The 21656-nt window shown below is 36.6% G+C and overlaps 1 protein-coding gene and 1 non-coding gene across 3 annotated transcripts in view; both read left to right on the plus strand.

Moving 5' to 3' along the window:
• EFL1 (elongation factor like GTPase 1) overlaps positions 1 to 21656 on the plus strand; it is a 122273-nt gene that overhangs the window by 62985 nt on the left and 37632 nt on the right. The gene's annotated exons all lie outside the window — the stretch shown is intronic.
• Positions 16776 to 16939, plus strand: LOC118155151 (U1 spliceosomal RNA). The gene has a single exon (XR_004745372.1). It is a non-coding gene; the product is annotated as a U1 spliceosomal RNA (small nuclear RNA).

Genomic DNA, 21656 nt, shown 5'->3' on the forward strand with positions numbered 1-21656 from the left:
AACTTCACTGCTTGAAGTAATCTTTTTAGAAATTAGCACCCCCAAAGATTTCAGGGTGTATTGTATTGTTGTTCTTTTTCATACTGAATGGGTGTAACTTACTGCAATGTGAATAATACATAATATTTGTAGGGAAAAGTAGGGAAGTAGCCAAGGAGAAAAGATGGGACAAAGAAAATCGTGAATTTTCTTTAAATAGTTGAACTGATAAAAAGGAATTTTAAGCAATTTCTTGACAAAAAGAATTCCCCTTTTTTTGATTAAAGTAGGGTTGCCAATAAGATGGGAAAAATCAGAGAATAAAATAATACTCACACTATATATATTTTGGGGACATTATTGAGGTTTTATTTGTGATCTAATATCCATTTTTTAAGTGTTCTATAGATATTGAAGATAATTTACATACATACATATAAGTCTGTATATATACACATATAATAAATCCAGATATATACGTGTTATATATCTATACTATGTACATGTATTATACATAGTACATGTATAATAGGTACTCCTATTAATTAGTATTTTCGCTTAGATTTACTCAAGACATGGAATATATATTTGGAATAAAAGTAAAATTCCTTATTCGGAGTCTACTTGCCAACCCCTTATTTTGTACAAATTATTGCATCACTAAGATGGCAAATAAATTTACAATGAAGCTAAAATCTATCCTCCTTTTTTTATGGAGACCACATATTTGAACACTTAAATACTATTTGGCACAACTCCTTACCACTCAAAAAACAAACATGGATACTTCCCTCTCTTGGAATGAACATAGAAGAGTCCACAAACATATAGAAATATATAGCATTTCAAAAGTAAAGACCAGTTTGACCAACAAAAGTCATATGCCTGTCTGAAATAGACTTCTTATACGAAACAGGAGAAAACTTAGAAAAATAAGTTATTACTCAAAGTAAAATTAGAAGGGCATTGCATCGATTAAAATCAGAGCAGATGGTCAAGAAAAACAAATGAACTGAGAACAGAAAAAGTTAGTGGAAATTAAAAGCATGGGTACAGAATTTCAAAACAAAGCAGTGAGATGGAGATTCAATACTGAAGAAACTTGAATCACTGAGTAAGAAGAAAGCTAAAGCTAAAGAAATTCTGATAGAACTCAAAGGAAAGAAACACGAAGTGCTGTGTTTTGTTTTGTTTTTGTGACAGAGTCTCACTCTGTTGCCCAGGTTGGAGTACAGTGGCATGATCTCAGCTGACTGCAACCTCTGTCTCCCAGGTTCAAGTGATTCTCCTACCTCAGCCCCCACCAGAGTAGCTGGGACTGCAGGCACGCACCACCACACCTGGCTAATTTTTGTATTTTTAGCAGAGACAGGATTTTGCCATGTCCAGGCTGGTCTTGAACTCCTGACCTTAGGTAATCCACCCACCTTGCCCTCCCAAAGTGCTGGGATTACAGGCGTGAGCCACCACACTCAGCCCAGAACGTGAACATTTTAAGTGGAAAGACTGGAAACATGAAAAATAGGTATAGATAATTCAATATAAATGAATGTATATTTATTAATATTTACATATGTATGTGTTTGTACCAGAAAGAATGAGAGAGTTTTTAAGGACTTGGGCTGTCATTGAAAGAATACCTTAGTAACAGGCATAGAGTACAGGGGAGACATTGGGAGAAAGAAGACCCTTAACCTAGACCTTGAAATAATCCAGAGAAAAATATGAATTTGAAGACTAAAGAAAGTATTCCAGAACATCCAGATGGTTTGAAGCAGGAGGCCGACTTTAAAAAATAGTAGTTAAAAGAAAGAAAAGAAAATGAAGTTAACATCAAGCATCTCTTCTTATCAGCAGAATTTTGAGAGGAAAAAACATGTGATTCATGAATTGTCTAACCTTCTAGGCTCTTAGAATATAAGCTCCATGTGGGTAGGGATTTTTATCTACTCTTCCCCTACTGTACGTCTTGTATTTAGAAAAACCTTTAGCACAGGATACATATTCAGTAAATACAATCATGCGTTACATCGCAATCTTTCATTCAGTGAAGGACTACATATGTGATGGTGGTTTCATAAGATTATCATACCCTATTTTTACTGTACCTTTTCTATGTTTAGATACAGAAATACTTACCATTGTGTTACAGTTGTTTACAGTACTCAGTACAGTAACATGCTGTACAGGTTATGCTGTACAGGTTTGTAGCCTAGGAGCATGATACACCATATTGGCCTAGGTGTGTAGTAGGCTGTACCATCTAGGTTTGTGTAAGGTTACTCTGTGTTCAAAGAGTGATTAAATTGCTTACGGATACATTTCTCTGAATGGATCCCTGTGGTTAAGCGATGCATGACTATATTTGTAGAATGATTGAATGCATGAGCAAAAACAAAAAAACATAAACACATTCTCTAACATGCAAAATCTCACAAAGTTTACCATCAATATACCTTTCCTTTTAACAAAGAACTACTTAAGATAGTACTGCATCTAACCTGGAAATGAATTATAATGTAAAAAAAAAATAGAGAATGGAGAACAAAAATTAATATGTACAGTTTAAACCAACTGTGTAGTTTGTCAAGCTTAAATCTTTTTTAAAATAATTGTTGAAAGGGAAGATGCACATTGTTTTAAAAAATCAGAATGTAGAATCTTTGTTTTAATAAAACCTAGAAAGTAGATAGAGTAGGTTTGTAAGGTAAAAGAAAAATGAACTTAAAACATATTGAATTTTTAATTTTTTTCTGATGAGGAAGCGGCAGTTACAGCGTTGTTCTTGACACAGGTAAAAACAGATGTAGATTTTCTTTAAGGCACTCACTTGTTAGTGAGAAATAGGATATATAATTTCCAACTAAGTGAAGATTTCTAAAAAGGAATGAGGAGAACTTCATTTGGTAAAACAAAACATGACAAAAAAACTAAGATGAAAAAAGATAAGAAAATGGAAGTATGCTAGACCCAAGAGCAAATATATTACCACAGTAAATGTGAAGGAACTGAACAACTTAATTAAAAGAGAATGACTCCTAGAATGGGCACTCCAAAAAACTCAAGAGAATCATACTGTTTGCAGGAACCCTGTGAAATATAGCAGTTCAAAGGTTGAAAATTAAAAAAAGATAAAGACCTAATAAACAATTTTGTAAAGATACAAATTTAGTGTTAGATAGAGGAAAATTCAAGAGGCAAAACATTCAACAGGACAGTTATATTTTATGTAGGAAAAATACAATTGAAAATACAAATAAAATAAAATTGAAAAATACAGTTATAATGGTTGTAAGTCTTTATGTGTCAAGTAAGGTGGCACTTAAATAGAGAGTACCCTAAAAGTCTGGAAACACAGGGCTGTTTATTTCATTTTTATGGTTATTACTATGAAACATAGGACCAAATCTCAGTATATATTTTGGATATATGGTGTATCCAAAAAATAACCGTAGGATAATATGACTGTGATTAAGTCAAAGTAGATTAAGTAGGTGAAAATGAATAAAATATAAAAATATATAAAGTATTTTCTCCTCCAGACTTTTTAGACACTGTGTATATAAAGCAAAACATTAAAAATTAAGAATTTACAGAATAGAAATTGCATTATGAGATTTGAACATGCCTTCCAGAATTTGACATGTAAGTTAGGTGGATCATAAATATGGAAATAGAATAAGTAATATAAACAATAAGCTTGATTTAATAGGTAGGTATAAAATGTTGATAGAAATTAAATTTAAAAATTGAATTTACAGCTGGGCTCATTGGCTCCTGTCTGTAATCCCAGAACTTTGGGAGGCTGAGGCAGACAGATCACGAGGTCAGGAGTTCGAGACCAGCCTGACCAACATGGTGAAACCCCATCTCTATTAAAAATACAAAAATTAGCTGGAAGTGATAGCAGGCACCTGTAATCCCAGGTGCTACTACTCAAGAGGCTGAGGCAGGAGAATTGCTTGAACCCAGGAGGCGGAGGTTGTAGTGAGCTGAGATCACACCATTGCACTCCAGCCTGGGTGACAGAGTGAGACTCCGTCTCGCAGGGGAAGGGAATTGAATTTACTAGGTCACAAGTAAAGTTTTAAACAAATCTCCAAAATATAATCTGCACAAGCTATTATATTATCTTCTGACCAAAATAAACTTAATAATAAAAAGTTCTTCAAAATAATTCTAATCAGCTAAGTATTAAAATACAATCTCCTAAGTCACTCTTAGAGCAAAGTAGAAATTAAATTTGCAGTTGCAGAGTGGAGCAATCCTTTGATTTAAAACATTTGCATTTCACTTCAATCAAACAGCTTTAGGATGAATTACGCCTATCTTACAGTATTTGTTTTCACTATTAGAAAGAAGTAAAATTTAAGCTCCAGGTATATGTCACAATGTTGGCCTCTTCGCTCACTGACAAGTGTCCCCTATAGAAAAATACTGCAGTGGCACTAGTGCTTATCATCCCTTGCTAATAACTTCCTTTGTAAGGTGATGTGTAAGACAGAACATTTTTGCAATTACTCTTAAAAATAGATACAAAAATAGCTTACATAAGAAGGTATAATAAAATATCCTAAGGGCATGGCTATCTCTACTCAGAGTTCAAGGAAATGAAACACAACATACCTCTAGAAATTAGTCTAAAATCACTACAGGCTGAGGTCCCAGTGAGGGAGTACTCAAAAGATTACCTAACAAGGACCTGAATTATTGGAATTATTTGCACAACATGAGATGTCAGTTCCAGGGGTCTTGCAATTTGGAGCGAACCAAGCCTCGATCATCAAAGAGGACTCAAGTACTGTGAAAGTTGCAGACTAGAAACAGACACAGGAACAACAGCAACACCAGGTCATGAGGGACTAGAACCTCTCAAAAGTGTGGAAATGGAAAAGAACCTGTTGGTTCATAAGAGCAGATCACTGAATTCTCAGGAAATTTGTTAACCAGTTGTTAAGCTTGGCCATTATTAAAGATTGAATTATATAAATTTATAATCAAGTTAATTATATTAAAAAATAAAGATAATGTTTAAATGGAGCAAAAAAAAGTGGCTGACATTTCTGACAATATCAAAACAGTGAAACTGGAACACCTAATATTTGGAAATGATTTAGTTTGTGAGAGTGTTTTAACTGCCAGAGCATCCATTCTTTTGCCTTTTTATGTAGTTAAGAGATGTGCTTTTTAGGTTAGGCTTTACTGAAGAGCCAAAAATTTAGTACTATAGGCTTGATTATATTTGTGTTATGTTAATGGCCTTTCCCTGCTATTGCTTTTGGCCTTACCCCCTGCATTTTATGGACACTAATTAAAGATAGTAAGGAACATGCCTATGTGGATTTAAAAATTGACAAAAGTAAGAATTCAACATATAAAAGTCTTCAGATGTGATTCTATAACTCTGAGTATAAAAAGCTAGCCTTTGTTTTTATTATTTAATAAGAAAAAAACAATCAACTCTTCATTCCACTGAGGTAATCAGAGAAAGAAGGACAAGTCCCCTCCTTACAAAAAGAAGATACTAATAAAAAAGTAAAAATTAAATTTTATACAAGAAAATACACTAGAATTGATAAGTAAATAGCAGGTGTATTTAAAAAGATGAGTACAATAGTTAAATGTCTCACTGAGGAAAGGGGAAAACAAGCAAGTTAGGAATGAATGGGAATGATGGAATATATAATATACACAGAGATTTTAAATTGTAAGAAAACACTGTGTGCCTTTTAAGGCTAATTAATTTCTATGTGCAAATATGCCCCTTGATTTTCTAGGGAAAAAATGTTACAAAATCAAGAATAGAGAGTCCTGAATATGTCAGTAACTAAAGGTATTGAGTCTTAGTTTAAATTTGCTTTTGCTATTAAAGAGGCTGAACAGTACCTTATATGTAACTTGGCCACTTGCTTTTTTTTTTTATTGTTTGTGTTCTTTGGCTGTGTTTTTTAATTGTGGTGTTCATTTTCTGATTTACTGGTAAAAGCTTTTTATATGAAGCTATTCATCTTTGTTCTGGTAGTCCTTTTCAATTTCTGACTTGCTTTTTAACTTTATATGATTTTGTGCCATAGAAAGTCAAAAATTTATGGGAAAAGATATGATTTTTAAAATTTATTTTCTGAATGTCTTTAGAATATTTAGAAGTTCGGTTTTTAGTTTTTGGGTTTTTGGTTTTTTTTACATTTTTTGTTTAGAAAGATATGCATTTTAATTTTATTTAATAATTACATGTATGTGTCACTTTTTAATCCATATATATATATATTTATTTATTTATTTTTTTTTTTTGAGACAGTCTCTCTCTGTCACTCAGGCTGGAGTGCAGTGGCACAGTCTCAGCTCACTGCAGTCTCAGCCCGCCGGGTTCAAGTGGTTGTCCTGCTTCACCCTACTGGGCAGCTGGGATTACAGGTGCACTCCACCACCCCTGGCTAATTTTTGTATTTTAAGTAGTGGGGTTTTGCCATGTTGGCCAGGCTGGTCTCAAACTCCTGACCTCAGGTAACCCACCCGCCTCAGCCTCCCAAAGTGCTGGGATTACAAGTGGGTTCTACAGCGTCCAGCCTCACCTAGATTTTTATCTTGGTTTATAGTATGGAGTAGAAATACAATTTTAACTTTAATTTTTTAGTTTTAAAAGTAGGTGACCCAGTGTTCTAACTCTATGAATTGAGGATCACACACACACACACACACACACACACACACACACACACAACCACACATGAAACATTACTAAGAGTTTGCATGTCTTCTGGTTTAGGTAATATGTATGTTGTCAGTTCATTTGTGTAGTCACAACTTAAACTTGATTTCATCTCTAATAGATAAAATCTACTGTAGCAAGGGATATAAAAATAGATTTATTTCCTTTTCCTTCACTAAAGCGTTTGCTTCATGTTAGCACAGTCTGGGGAAATGAAGGTCTCCTATTTATTAGCTGACCAATGGACTTAATATTCACTCTACTCTTTAAGTTGTTCTTGTCTCCAAAACCTCAGATAACAGAACTCTACATTTCTTTGTTTTTATGATTGCACATGTTTTCACCATAGAGTAGATTTTTTCACCCTATTTCATCCAGTAATCCCTTATCTGTCAAATTGAGAGGAATTTGGGAGTTGGAAGGTTTCAACTTCTTCCTTATAGTTCACTTAGCTTCCACTTTTTTTCCAAATGTCGGGGGAAATTCCCAAAATAACATAAACATCAAATGCTGGAGAAACCATTTAGTAGAGCACAAGAGAGCACTGAAAAGTGTCTGTGCTAACTCGGGCAGTTTGCTCTTGATACCATTTTAGACTATGCTCTTAGTTCACTTTTGTGGTTGGTCTTGCCGGGAAGGTACAGGTGGGTGCTGCTTTAATGTGAAATGTGACTTACGACTTATGCGGTATTAGAAGGAACAGGTTCTTTCTTCTTGGGGAGAGGACTCCCTATGGTAATTAGCACCTACTTCCACCACGAAACTGAGCTTATGGTTCACAAGTCAACTTGATTGCAGGGTTTTGTCTTTTCCATTGTTAGAATACATTTCTTGAAGGTAATTAATGCTTCTAAGTCACTCTCTGAGGTGCTGTAAATGTGTGCTACCAGTCATGATTTGAACTCGCTTTCTTACTTACCTCATGCTTCTGCTGCTTCCTTTGGGTACCAGGACTATTTACTGTACAGAATCTTATGTATCTCAGCTGCAGATCTTTTGCATGGTAATATAGCAGTTGGACATTTCTAAGATAGACATTTACAATGACTTTTCTAACAGATGCGAAGATGATAAAATATTTTGACTAAATATAATTACTAACCACTGGTTATAGTGATAGTAAGAATAGGTCACTTTTCTTAGCCACTGTCTAGCGTGCTTCACATCTTTACCCACCTCTGAAGTCCCAGAGTTCTGAAGCCCATAGAAAGTAAACCAGAACCATGGACACAAGCATGAAGGGATGACCAGTTCTAGCCACCATTGAAAGGTGAGCCCTCTATTACTAATACTTACTGCTCAAATATTCTGCTCTTGCGCTTGTAAGATGACCTGATATTGTTCCGGGCAGACTTCCCAGTGCTTTGCAGCTTTTAGGGAATCCTGTGCTTGGTTTTATTTTAATGCTAGCTTCAATAACTCCCTAAGAAACTTAACTAGCTGCCAACTGACCCTATTCACAAACAGAGAATACAAAGGTCTATTGTAAATCCAGTGATAATATTCTAAGTGGCTAAATATTCAGTGCTTCAGAGCTACAGAATTCATTTTGCTAGACCATCCTTGGAAACTTTATTATTACATTTCTTCCAGCTCCTTCCATCAGATTTAGGGAGGGTGGTGCAAGTTACCACCAAACCTGTTCTCAGCTGGCCCCTGTCTGTCTGTGGAGCAGTAGTGTGACATATTCAACAGAGCAAGGACAGTTGGGCCAGTGAATATTAATCCTGAAAGGTGCCCTAAGTGGTGTCGGGAAACCAGATCCTCAGGAGGCAAGGATTTCCCCCCAAAATAAGGAGATTAACATACCAAAGGAGGGAGCGAGAAAGCTGCCTGCTAAAAAAACAAACTTTACTGCCAAGTTTATTTTTATCTCATGTGTTTGTAGATTCAGATGTACCCCGAAAATATGCAATGCTTTGAGTTATTCAAGAACACAAAGTTTACTTTAAGGACAAAATTATTATAAAATATGATTATCAAATTTTCTTTCTTCCTACATTTGAGAAGTTGGTACTTTTTGCTGCTAAGTATATAGCCAGGGGGCTTCTGTGGTAAAATTCTCTGGACAAATCCCCGGTTTTGCCATGTCCTCAGCAAACCTTGGTATCAGGTGGGTTGTCACCTCCAAGTTCCCTTTCCTCCTTGCTGAGCTTTTTCACCTGCAGACTTCCTTGTTGCCTTTCCACTCGGTACCCTCTAAAAATGCCCCAGTACCAGAGCAGATGCAACCTTGGCGTAAGGTTGGATGCCCAATTTTCCTCCCGATTGTTGGTATGCTGAGGCCTTCAATGGCTGACTGTCCTGGTGATTAAATCTGACTTCATGCCACATTTTGGCTCCATGCTCTTCATACCTGTAAAATATGATTTACAGGCAACTTGCCATCCTCTTTGGCCCAACCTGTCCTTCCTAACAGAATAATACTTCAGATATATAGGTGACCATTAAAGAAACCTTTTACTTTATAATCTGTCCCTGTACTTCATGAAAGAAAACCTAAGATTGAGTTAGCAGCTGCCTCAGACTGTTAGCTCACAGTAAACCTATTGTCAACCACAAACTGAAGACCTTTTCCCATATAAATAGCTACCTAGGAATACACTTGTTTGTGCACGTGATTTTTTGTTTGTTCTTTGAAACTGATTCTTGCTCTGTCACCCAGGCTGGAAAGTGCAGTGATGAGTCAGCTCACTACAATCTCTGCCTCCTGCGTTCAAGTGGTTCTCGTGCCTCAGCCTCCTGAGATCTGGGACTAGCCACTACACCGGGCTAACTTTTGTATTTTTAGTAGAGACAGGGTTTCACTGTATTGACCAGGCTGGTCTTGAACTCCTGACCTCATGATCTGCCCACTTTGGCCTCCCAAAGTGCCAGGATTACCGGCGTGAGCCACCATTCCCAGCCACAACTGACTTTTTGACCTAAGTGCAACACTTGTTAATTTTGTACACGGAGCATGGAGGGAACTTGAAGTTTTTAGGGGGTGGGAGGTTATGAAAAAAGAAGTATTGGGGAAGATGTGATAGCCAGCTTTCAAGAATTTAAAGGCTTGTGTTATTCTAGAAAGTAAAACTAGAAGCAGTGTTGTTATAATAAAAAATATGATTTGAATATACCACAGGAAAACTGGGGAGAGTCTGAGGGATAGAGGCAGTATCATGTTCTTTGGCCTATCAGAGAACTTATTATGCAGATGATCGTAATGAATAAGTGAATTCATGTGTACAGACACACACACACACAAACACACATGCATACACACACGCACACATATACGCACACACACAGATAAGTATACTGCCATACTTCCGTGATGAAAGAGATTCCACACTGCAGGCAGGTTGTTTTAAAGCAAATAAACTGTCAAGCTCCTTCTACATCTAGAGCTTTGTGTTTATGTGGTTGTGTTTTTCTCTGTTGTCACTGAGGATAGTAAATCTGTATCAGGTAACAGATATTTTCTGTTGTTACTGGGGGTAGTAAATGTATATCAGGTAACATATTTTTCTGTCTATCTCATGTTCAGGTATAGTCACAAAGTTTGTCTGAAATGGTTTTCAGAAGCTTTAAAAATTATTTTCCTGGATATGAAAAATGCAGAAATACAAATTAACTTCACTTTTATTGGTCATCCGGAGATCATTTTGCCACAGTCAGTTACATTAAGGAAAAACTAAATATTGAGTTACAGAATGTGCCATATAAAAATGAAAGGCAAACTTGCTAATAGAATCATAAGGCCCTGGGTGTTTAGAGCTTAAAGTAACTTGGGATACCATTTTATCCATTCTATATTTTTTACAAAAGACTTTTTAAGAATCTAGCTGATACTCTTGATAATTGGTCAATTAAAAAATTTAGGCCAGGTGAGGTGGCTCACACTTGTAATCTCAGCACTTCAGGAGGCCAAGGCAGACCTCCTGATCACTTGAGCCCAGGAGTTCGAGACCAGCCTGGACAACATGGTGAAATCCCTTCTTTACAAAAAATACAAAACTTATCCAGGCATGGTAGCCTGAGCCTGTAGTGCCAGCTACTGAGGAGGCTGAGGTGAGAGGATCCCCTGAGCCCAGAAAGGTAGAGGCTGCAGCAGACCATGATTGCACCACTGTACTTCAGCCTGGGTGACAGAAGGAGACCCTGTCTTAAAAAAAAAATTACTAATATACCATGGATGTCATCTTAACAAGTATACCAAGAAGTATGCTCAAGCCTGTAATCCCAGCACCTTGGGAGGCCAAGGCGGGTGGATCACGAGATCAAGAGATCGAGACCATCCTGGTCAACATGGTGAAACCCCGTCTCTACTAAAAATACAAAAAATTAGCTGGGCATGGTGGCACGTGCCTGTAATCCCAGCTACTCAGGAGGCTGAGGCAGGAGAATTGCCTGAACCCAGAAGGCGGAGGTTGCGGTGAGCCAAGATTGCACCATTGCACTCCAGCCTGGGTAACGAGAGTGAAACTCCATCCCCCAAAAAAAAAAGAAGGGAGAGGGAAGGATCTCATATGATTATTGTTATTCTACTTTGCTTTTTATACAAATCAAAATATATCTTAGTGGTGTTTTTTGCTACTGGATCATAGAATTCATTGTCACATTCAGATTGACCATATTCTTACTCATGGCTGAATAAATTTTATGATTTTCTCAAACCAGTCCCTTTTTAATGGATCATTAGTCTGTTGCCATGGTCATTGTTTTTCCTGTTTGAGGCAGTGTTCCAGTGACCATCACTGTATTTTGTTGTGATGGTGTTTTGTTTTTATGTTTTAAATTTTTTGCCAGTTTAATCATAGTTACTGCTTCGTTTAACCAATATGTAACACAAATTGGGTTCACTCATTGATTTAACAAATATCAGTGGAGGATCTACTAGATGCCAAGCATAGCAATTCTGGTGAGTATCTGAGTAGAGACACAGTAAGGCCATAGTGAGTAGGAGTTGGGGAGGGTGATGGGGAACAGTTAAGAGATTAGCGAAAAGAAGATGGCATAGCCAGAGGTGCTAAAGCAACGCCTGAGGTCCTCCTAAGTGTTGTTATTAGAGGTGTGGAAGCTGGGATAGAATAGAGTTAGTACTCTCTCAGTTTCCTTGTCTAATTATATTTAGATTATCAAGGTACTTAGTCCCTCATTTTTCCTTTCAGGGTTCCAGTAGATGTTAATTTTAAACCAATTTCAGCCATAGGGAGATATTTGTAGACAAGAGACCTAGTATTTATTTGCCCAACCCTTTGCTCTTCTGTAAATATGATTCTGATTCTGGGTTTAGACACTGGTCTCTTTGGAATTATTGCTTCACCTTCTCCACCTTGATGCCCCACCCCCATGCCCTGTTTCTGTGCATAGCTAGCTGTATAGAAGCTGTGTGGACCCACCTCCTCTTTGCTCGCACCAGTTCATCCTCCTCTCTTCTCCTCTACCGCCAGGTTTGGCATTTTTACTTTTCTTTCAGTGAAGGGAGAGCCACTGTAAAGGAGATTTCAATGATTGTGGAAAGGAGAGGATGTATGATGACTTCTGGAAGGCAAGAGTAAAACCTGGAAGAACTGACCTCTCTAAGACATTGGGTCACAGTAGTATACCCTCTAAGAGTGAAGCACAAGGAAGGAGCACTTTCACTACTCCAGAGACCACTGCAGAGTTTGGGCACCCTGACAACCCTAGCGTTTAAGTATCTGTGGCAAGTGTGAGCTCTTGGGCCCATGAGGAATGCCCACTAGGATTCCCAGATTTGTTGATGGACACATTCCAAATAAGGCCCCATATGAACTGGTGGGACAGAGACCCAGTGTGATTTGGTGGTTATTAATCTAACTTCACTGGTAGTCATAGGCTGGGAAGCCTTGGAAAAGTGGTTAGCATTAGTCTGTCTTATGAAAGCTTTTTCAAAGATGCTCTATCAGCATGTTTGCTTTATATTACAGTGGAATTCTTTAGTTTGCAACAGATTTCAGTAGGGACAGGGTTTGCTGATAAATCTAAAGAATGCGTGTTAAGAAAGCACACCTGAGTGCCCCTGATAGAGTAAAGGGGGGTGTCAATTAATAATGATAATCTTAACACACAGTATTTTTGGAGTTTTTATTCAGAGAGTCACATATGCAAGACCGTCATGTTCCATATTGTGGAAATCATCAACTTGAAATGACTTTCATGTTATTTTCCTAACCTACATTTTGCAGCACTTTCTCTCTGGTTTTCTCAGAGCCAAAGAAATATTTCCCATGATGTGAGCTGAGATTATTTTACCCTGCTAGTGGTTAGATTTTGGCAGTGGTAGATAGTAAAAGTGGAAAGAGACACTTGGAAATTCTTTGGGTCATGTGTTGGATGTTTTTAAATAAATAAAGGCAGCAGTAGAGAAAAAGCATGTGTTGCTGGGGATTGTTTTGCTTTCCCAAAAAATGAAGCAGACCCAAATCAAAGAACAGTTTTCTAAGCCTTTTGAGTATCTTCCAATGGGTATTTAAAAGACCAAATTTCGTGTGAACCACAATGTCGGGAGCCAGAGGGTAGACAGAAGTATGCAGCCCTGAGGAGGCTGGTTACACTCACTTGAATAAGGAAGTCATTTGGTTGAGGACAGACCTGGGCAGGAGAATTAGTGTAAAGACTTTGCAATGAAAGCCATATTTTATTAGTCGTTAGAGGATATGGAGAAAAAAGATACAAGGAGACAAACCATGTGCTCTTGCCTTTGCTGCCAGTTCTTTTTTAAAGGTTCCGAAATGGTTTATTTTTATTAGTTGCAGTTATTAGCATCTCTAAAAGACTCACCAACCCTTAAAATATTCATGTAATTTGTGTCAAATAACATTTTAAGTAAACTTACTGATGCATAATATGCATATTAAAAAGTATGCAAGTCTTAAATGCACAGCTTGATCAATTTTCATAAACGGAACATATGCCAGTGTAACTACTACCCAGATCTAGAAACAGAACCTTACAAACATCACAAAAGCCAAGCTCCTTTCTCATTACTGCTACCCTTCACCCTAAGGGTAGCAATTCTCTTGGCTTCAGCATCATAAATGAGATTTACCTGATTTTAAGCTTTATATATAGAATGTACTCTTGTGTTGGGCATTTTTCATTCAGCATTCTGTTCATGAGGTTCATCCATGTCATGGCGCATGGTTGCGATTTGCTCATTCATGTTACTGTATTGTGTGACTACCACAGTTTATTTATCCACCCCTCTGTTGGTGGATATTGAAGTAATTTCCAGTATCTGATCATAATGAATATTGTCACTTTGAATATTCTTAAATATGTCTTTTGGTTAATATGCTACACTTTCTGTTGGGAGAGAAATTGCTGGGTCATAGAGTAGGCATATGTTCAAGCTTAGTTAATTTACCACTTTATGCATCCCCCAGGAGTATCTGAAAGTTCCAGTTGCTCTGTATCTTTGTCCATACTTGTTTTTGCTTTCATTTGCACCATATTTGTGTGTATCTGGTAGTATCTTATGTAGATTTTCCTGGTGACTAGAGAAGGGAAAGGTCCTTTCCATTTATATATTGACCATTGGTGTTTACTGATTTGTGAAAGGCCTGTTAAGTCTTTACCCACTTTTAGATTCTCTGCCTTTTTTGTATTGATTTATAGGCATTATTTATATATTCTGCATAAAAGTTCCTGGTTGGGTATGTGTATTGCAAATATTTTCTCCTCCTCTGCGAGTTATCTTTCTGTTCTCTAATGATGTCTCTTGAGAAGTGGAAGTTCTTAGTTTTAATATGGCCTCATATTTTTCAACTTTTTCTTTTATGATTAATACTTTTGGTGTCCTGGTTAAGAAATCTGCTTATTCCAAAGTCATGGAGATATTCTGTGTTACTCTTCTATAAGCTTTTTTTGGTTTTACTTATCATATTTAGATCTGCAATCCATCTGACACTGGTTTTTGTAACAGATGTAAGGTGGGAGTCAATGTCAGTTATTTTTTTCAGTCGGATATCTGGTTGACTTACATCCATTATCACATCCCCACTGTACTGCAGTGTCGCCATTGCCTTATATCAGTTTGTACAGTTTATATCTTCCATAATGGCAGTTCTTTAATTCAAAAGTCATAGTAGCTTGTGTCTAACTTTTCCTGTTAATAATTATAATTTTTTTATTTTAAAAGATTACTCATAATCCCGGTGCTGGCATTCCTACAGTTTGCATTTTAGTTATTATTATTCTATGTTTATTTATATCATCCTATTTACATTGAATTATATGTCCTTTATTTCTAATTAGTCTTCAAAATTCCGTTTATTAGTGGCTGCATAGTGTTTTGACTGGTATATCATACTTAATTAGCTGGCTCGCATTGTTAGTCATTTAGAATATTCCTATTTAGTTATGAAGAATCCCTACCTTGTAGAAATGTATTGAGTCTGTTGCTTTATAAGCGGGTAAGAAATAAGAATGGCTGTATTAATTTGGGGCTCCCATATTTAGTTATTTTCACTTATTTTAACTGCATCTTCAGTATTGCAACCCTTCCATACAGATCTCTTTGCTCTTTATAAAGGGCTTTGATTGCTTTACAATACTGTGGGGGTTTTTTGTTTTGTCTTTTTTTTTTTTTTTTTTTTTTTTTTTGAGATGTAGTCTCTCTCTGTTGCCCAGGCTGGTCTTGAACCTCCCGGTTCAAGCAACTCTCCCACCTCGGCCTCCTGAGTAGCTGGGATTACAGGTGCCCACCACCACACACAGCTAATTTTTGTATTTTTAGCAGAGATGGGGTTTCACCATGTTGGCCAGGACGGTATCTAACTCCTGACTTCCAAAGTGCTGGGATTACAGGCATGAGCCACTGCGCCAGGCCAATACTGTGCTTTTATAGTATAAAATTAAAACCTATAACTATTGTAGTATAAAACCCCATTCATATTGAAAATGGCATTAATACTAAAAATTCAACCTTGATCTATTAAGTGAGAAAGAAAATGTGAAGGTTGTTTTAAAGTTTATTTTCAGTCCACAGTAACAGAACTGCTTTGAAAGTTGCTGCTTCTCACCGGGAAGTAATGCATGCACTGAAAAAGATATTGGCTTGAATCAAAATGATCTGTATTTGCTTAAAAATTAGTTAACATTCTAATATTGTTACTTTTGCCTTTTAGGAATTAAATTTCTTCAAGTAAGCTGTATCTGTGTCACAGTCAGTACCTGTGCCACATCAAGATGCAGACATATGGCAATAGTCTCAAAAATCCCAAGCTTCAAGGCTCAGGGATTGGAATAAATACTCAGTAGTAATATGACTGCATTGTAAGAATGCTTCAGGAGCACTTACAGTAAGAAAATGTGATCGCTTCTCGGCCTTTTGGCTAAGATCAAGTGTACAATAAGAAAATGTGAGAAAATAGAATGTGGGATCTCTGTCTTCATCTGTCTCCCCCGTGGTGCACAGCATGAGTTTATAAATATAAGTGGTTACTAGACACTCAGTGAAATAAATCTAAAAAGCACAGAAAATACATGAAATATTTTTTCAGCAACTCTTTATAGCCTGCCCTCAAAGAAATCACAGTGTAATAGGCTGTAAGATTCTACAGGACCCTCCAAAATTTTATAATTCCTGAATTGACTTTGTAGAAAATGTTAACCTTTGGAAAAGTTATCATTACAAATGGTAAAGGACACAGGGATGACATCGGATGATGCAGGCCCACATCTAATTCCTGGGTGGCCTGTGAGTAGATCTGGAGATTAGGGTGTCAGTGGGACTAAGGTTCAACAAAGCCTTCTTAAACTGAAGACTGAGACTCCTCACTCTCAGGACTTTGATTAACTGCAAGAAACATTCCAGCTCCCCATCAGATAGGAATCCAAGACTCCATCTGTGGACACCAGGCACCATGAAATCCAAGTCTGGCATTCCAGAGGTGAGACCACAGTTTCAGTTTCTAGGGTCTAAATTGATTAATGCAAATGTAATCCATTTACAGTATAATCCCAGGTTCATTGCCCTGTGGTAATTGAGACAATGTGAGCATTCAAGGCACAGAAGTAACAAAAAGGCTATTTTTCTATTTTTACTTCTGGTTATTTTTAAACATTTTTATCATCATAGATACTTACTTGGTAGGGGAGATACCAAGATCACAAAGGTGGTTTCCCAGGGCGAGGCTTATTCATTACACTCCGGGTGTGCTGACCCCTCCGATTTCCCCAAATGTGGGAAACTCAACTGCATAATTTGTGGATAGTGAGGAACTGTGTTCATGCTCCCCCTAATGTAAATGCATTTTTTTGAAAGAAAAAAATTATTTTTATCATCATAAAAATAGTATATTTGGTAAGACCATTTGTTTAAATATAGAAAAAATAAAATGAAAATGTTCTTTACTGTCCAGATGTAGCCACTATTGACATTTTGGAATATATCCTCCAGCTCTTTTTTCCTATGCATATATGTATTTTTTCTTATATATTTTATGTATGCATTTAAAGTTTTAATTTTACACACATTTTAAAAGAGGAAAGGTATACTTTTTTACAAATACATGTTAATTATTTGCAAATTACAGAAATAACGAAAATGATAAAAACCAGGATCTGAATGTAACAATCACTAACTTAAAATGTTGAAGTATTTTGGACAATAAATAATACAGTGAACATTCACGTACCTGCCATCCAGACTCAACTAATTTTAATGTTTTTCCATAATTGCACAACTTTCTTTATACCTAGTGAAATGCTAGCTATCTAAGTCACCTTGTATCCTTTCCTTATCCCTTCAGGAACTCCCATTTTCCCAGCAGAACTTCTTTAAACTTGCTGTGTCATTTTCTTTCAGTGCTTTAAAACTTATTTGCAATTTCAGTAGGTGTCTGTCTGCAATATATATGTATATTTTAATTGTTGAACTTTGCATAATAGTATCATATTGTTCATGACCTTGTATGACATGCTCTTATTGTGTTGTTTTATGTTTTCCAAATGTTTTTCCTATGTTGATTCCATTGTATGAATTTATTGTTATTTGTTTTTTCAGTCTTTTGTTGGTAGATATTGAAGGGTGCTTTCAAATTTTTGCTGTGACAAACATGTTACAATGAATACCTTTGAACATTTTTTCCTTGTGCACATAGATGAGTTTTTCTAGGGGAAACTTCTTAACCCTGTCAAACCTAACCTCACCTTCTTTCATAGCAAATATTGTGACATTACTTTTACTACCCAGAAATGAAATTCAAAGAAAAAATAATCTGCCTGCCTACATAATTTCAAATATAGCCGTACAATACTTTAATATAAGGGATAAATAAAAGGGAAGTGATTTACAATAAAATAAAGTGCATTTTAGTGTATAAATTTCAGTTTGACTACATGAGTTAAGTCAGATATTTGTAGTCACCCTGTTTCTATGGCAGTCACAGATGTAGCTTGATACAGATGTATGGTATTGATGACTCATATGCCATGAGTGACTGTAAAATGGTGAACAGCTCATTTTCAGAAAAAGTTGATTCTTCCTTTGATTTATGTGGTAATTCCATTTCTAAAAATTCAGTGTATATTCAACTACAAAAAACTCTGTTATTAAAATGGGATTAAATTTAAACCCAGATTATTATGAACAGAGTTGTCCACAGAACATTGAAAAGTTATACAAAGAAGGTAATTCTTTGTATGGAAGGACATTTTCACCCATGCAAAGCACTGGCTGCTGCTCACTAACAGCCAATAGTAGGCCCCAATCGGAAACGCCCCCACCAGACCCTCACTAAATCACCTAGAGAGGGGTTGTATGGCTGTGGGTGGTGTGCTGTTGGTACACAGTTGTGCCTGTTCTCAACACTGCTCTGGGATGTACAACTAGAGATCACATTGGTGAGTTACACAGTCTAGTCACACTTTAATGAACACTGCAGCTTATTCTTTCACATAGTTGTAACAATTTTTGTTCAGGACCTACAGTGCACAAGACCTGCTTTTTCTGCACATGCTTGCCAGCACATGGTTTCTTCAGACTTTCACCAGTTGTATTGCTGTGAAACAGTATGTCGTTTTAATTTCAATTTACCTTATTTTCAATGAGATACTTTTTTTTTAATGTTTTTTGAGGCTTTCTTTTAATGTCTTTTCTTGGAACTGTTTATATTTTTTGCCTAAATTCCTATTGGATTGCCTTTTTTGATTGATTTATACTAGTTCTTTATATATAGTTACAATTTTTTGTCTCCTTTAGACATTGAAAGCATCTCTTACTTTGTAGCTTTTATCTTTGTGGTGTGTGTGTGTGTGTAAAAATTTCAACTTTTATTTTAGATACAGGAGGTACATGTGCAGATTTGTTACATGGGAGTATTGCGTGATGCTGAGGTTTGGAGTATCGATTCCATCACTCCGGTAGTGAGCATAGTACCTGATGGTTTTCTAACCCACCTCTAGTCCACAGTGCCTGTTGTCCCCATATTTATGTATAGTGTCTTTTGTTTTGAAGTTTTTTAAATAACATAGTGAGTCCTAACACATCTTCAGTCTTATGGTATCATATGATTTTTGTTTTCAAGTTTAATGTTTCACATTTAGGTCTTTGATCTATATAGAATTTCTTTTTCTAGATCGTGTATGATCCAGATGCAATTATATTATTGTTTTCATTTCATTGGCTAATTATTTCAATGGTGTTTACCAAATAGGCCTACCTGTCTGACACTGTTGCCCCTTCGTCATTTCCACATCCCCACACGCGTTGGTCTTTTTCTGGTCTCTTATGTTTTTTCCATTGATCTGTTGTCTAACAGACCACCATCACTACACTGCCTATTAATTTTTATCCCCTGAAGTTGTGCCACCTGCTCAAGAAGAGACTTATGAACTGATCCTTAATATTTTTCTTTAATCTGATCCATGACTAACAGAAATAGCTCACAGTTCAATGTGCTACCCTTCTCTAGTTTCACCTACTCGTCATTCAGGTTTTCTTTTGCTGTTTCATTGATTATTTCAATCAGGACCATTTGTAAACCTGTGCTGAAGTTGCCATTTCATTGAGAACTGACTCTGTTTCCTGGTTTTAATTGGAAATATTTAGGGTTTAAAAGTAGAAGGAATTCATTATGATTTCCTGGTTATGTAAAGCCATGTCTCTTCTCCTCCCATTCTTCTTGTCTTAAAACAAATTTCCAGCATTTTTTCAACTATACTAAGCATTTTATGCTTCTGACTTGCTGACTCTTGTGTTTCCCTTCTTTATTTAAATCATTTGAATTGGAATGCAGCATGTTAAAGGAGTATCACTCCAGACCATGTGTTAGTATATAAAATATAAATTTAGGTAAGCGGGACAGGATACAAAACTCATAAATGAATCTGATTCTGAATATGAATTTATGCCTCATAAAGAAGTTATTACAACTTTCCTTATAGTTAACAGCATAGACAAAAAATTAAATATGCAGTTTATATCATGCACCAACAGAACTCCTAAATTTGATTAACAAATATGAATAAAACCACTGCTACTGTGGCTGTTATAACCACCACTGCCACTGCTTCCACTAATTGCGTAAGGTTAGAACTTTATAGCACTCAAATTCCTTGTTGCAAATTGAACATGTTGACTACAGAAAAGAAAATGAATGGGATGGAAAAGCCTTTTCCCTTGTGCCTTATGCTCCACCCCGCAGCTGTCAATAATGACCTTGGTTTCTCACTTGGACCTCCAGTGGTGCCATTTCCACACCTCATCCCTCCTTCCCTAACCGCATCCTCTGTGTGGTTATTTCCGTATTCCTGAATGCCACTTTCTCCAGGAGGGCCATAACCTTTTCAGTTTCAGTGTTCACATGAACAAAAAGTATATTTTCCTTTTATAAGATGTGTCACATTGTATTGTAGCTACCTGTTTATTTGCCTTTGTCCCTCACCAGATTTCAGACTCTGTGAAGACAGCAACTGTGCTCATTCGTTTAGAATCTGTGAAGTGCCTCTTTTGGTCCTTGTCCTTAAAACTGAACTCATTAAGAGACTAACAGAAAGTTGAATAACTGTTTATCAATATTTGAAAGCACAGCTTCCTGAGCTTTCAAACTTAGATGCCAAATGGTAAAAGCTCAAAGTTACTCTAGAGGAAAAAATAGAAGCAAAATAAAAAGGGAAACTATAGTCTGGAGGAAAAAAATGTGAAAGAGTTCAAATATTTATTATGTAAAAAACTAATGTAGATGATAAAAATTATAAACCTAAAAGGAGAATAGACAGCTGCTTTGAACTGGTAATTTATCTGCCTCGTTGTCCATGCCAGGAATCTGGATTTTATTCTTGTTTCCTTCTTGCCCCTTCGTCCCAGCTCCTAAAAAACCATCAAGACTTGGCATCTCTACCTCAGTTCTGATTCCTCTGTAAGGTCCCAATTTATGCCCAAGAAAGGATCACAGTCAAGCCAGACCACCACCATTCTATTAGGAACAGACTGACCCAATGAAGCTTGATTCTCACCAAGAAAATAACACAGTTGTGAATGTGGGTAGATCCTTTTTGGGTAGATCTTCTGTAGATACTTTTTGTCTTGTTAGGACACACCAAGAGATGATAAAATACTAGGCAGCACTCAGGCATTCTACTCTGCTTCCAAGCCCCAGATGGAATTTCTCCCACTGTTTAATCCTAAACCCCCACACTGAGAACCATGTTATTCCCTTGGTGAGAACCAAACTCCATTGGGTCAGGCTGTTCCTAATAGAACGGTGGTGGTCTGGCTCTCTCAGAATCCTGTCTTGGAGCATAACTTGGGACCTTACAGTGACAGTTATAAAACTCTTAATTTGTTCAGGACATTGAGGGGCAAGTTTCTACCTCTTCTCAAATACAAAGATAGCAAGCCAGCATATCTCCAGGGAAAAAAAAAGAGTTTGGATTTTTTAGGTGTTACTTTTTCTTCTTTTACTATGTATCTAGTCTCTCTTCTGAGAAAAGGCCCACAGATCTTGAGGTAATATGC

The sequence above is a fragment of the Callithrix jacchus genome, chromosome 6, assembly GCF_049354715.1.
Source record: "Callithrix jacchus isolate 240 chromosome 6, calJac240_pri, whole genome shotgun sequence".
Classification (NCBI taxonomy): domain Eukaryota; kingdom Metazoa; phylum Chordata; class Mammalia; order Primates; family Cebidae; genus Callithrix; species Callithrix jacchus.